Source organism: Photinus pyralis, unplaced genomic scaffold (genome assembly GCF_008802855.1).
Source record: "Photinus pyralis isolate 1611_PpyrPB1 unplaced genomic scaffold, Ppyr1.3 Ppyr1.4_LG5, whole genome shotgun sequence".
Taxonomy (NCBI): domain Eukaryota; kingdom Metazoa; phylum Arthropoda; class Insecta; order Coleoptera; family Lampyridae; genus Photinus; species Photinus pyralis.
The window spans coordinates 35679992-35681374 of NW_022170596.1; the positions used below are offsets into that span (position 1 = coordinate 35679992).

The 1383-nt window shown below is 40.4% G+C and overlaps 1 long non-coding RNA gene across 1 annotated transcript; it reads left to right on the top strand.

Annotated features, from left to right (window-relative positions):
• Positions 1–283: 283 nt before the first annotated feature.
• On the top strand, positions 284–1107 carry LOC116172089. Its single transcript, XR_004145581.1, has 3 exons — positions 284–437; positions 492–940; positions 992–1107. It is a non-coding gene; the product is annotated as an uncharacterized LOC116172089 (long non-coding RNA).
• The last annotated feature ends 276 nt before the right edge of the window (positions 1108–1383 follow it).

Below are 1383 nucleotides of genomic sequence, written 5' to 3' on the forward strand. Positions count from 1 at the left end.
AAATAGCGCATGCTAGCAACCCTGCGGTACCTCTCGGAAAAAAACACGTATCCACTCTTGGCAGCTACAGTGGAAAACCAGAGGATGAGCGAATCCAGCCCATACGTTGTAATGCCCCGAATTGCTTCGGAACAAAAGTGACCGATAGCTGTACCCGCGTGCCCACGGAGGAAAATGCCAGGGTTCGCAGTTTGTCAGAATTCCAAAGGAAGATATCACAGCTAACACTGCTAACAGGATTTATTCTTTATAATAATTATAAACAAAAGTATTTGGATTTTTATAAATAAAATAAAATGTCTTCTTTGAACGCGACCCAATAGATGTGGTCGCGTCTATTCTGTGGTATGGTGGCGCCGCGCCGTCGCCTTGTTAGTTGACCCTGGACTTGACTTGATGTCTCGTTTATAGTGCTCTCTGTAATTAAATGTTTAATGGTATGGTGTTTTAACATATGACATAAACAAGTGGTGCTATTGATAAATGATAAGGTTTGCAGTAAACAGCATATGGGTGGTCACAATCGTTTGTACTTGGTCCAAGGTTACATACAAGCTGACTACAATCGCAAAAGAATGCGTCGGAGATAATCCAGTCCGGTTCACACCAGCCTGAACTACTTCAACCCTCCAGGTACAACACTGGCTTGCGCCGTATTTTCCCTGCCTTTTAAAATTGTAGGTCGTTTTAATACGAGCCGGTTTTCACCAACCAATATTAAAACCACCGATTTCTGCAGAACCTTGTAAACAAAAATAGAAACGAGAAGTGACGTTTGGGAGCTTAGTACAGTCGTGAAGCGAATGAGGATCAGTCCGTCTCCTCTGGTGAATTCGCCTTTTATTTCCACCTAGACCTGGAGGTGGAATTGGAAGGGCTGCCTGCGTACATAGAATGTGCGGTAACTGATATGGGGATTAAACACTAGCACCACCTGTTGGTAATAAATTAAAATTCCTCTTAATGGAATTAATTAAATTTACCCTTACAGGTCCATTACAACGTGAAAGAGGAAGAAGAAGAAAGAGGAACGATCGGTGTTTATTATATGCGTCAGGCGATATTTCTGCATAATCCTTTCTAACATTTTCTGGCCTCCATCAGCCACTATTTGAAAACACTTTTAATTTCCGAAAAGGGAAAGGAAAGGTGAACCTAAATTTTTTTGGTGATGGTGAAGACACGTTTTCACAAATAAAATTTCATTTGACACAAGTTCCTCTTTTTGTTTGCTCACGGAAAAATTCCCGAAGTGATGGTGACTTTTTCTTTGTTTACTTTCCTTACTAGCACAAATAATCATTTTTTAGGCGTGGGTTCAAATAACACGTTAATTAATTACGACCGGAGATATTTAATACGCGTGCAGTTATTACATTAAAT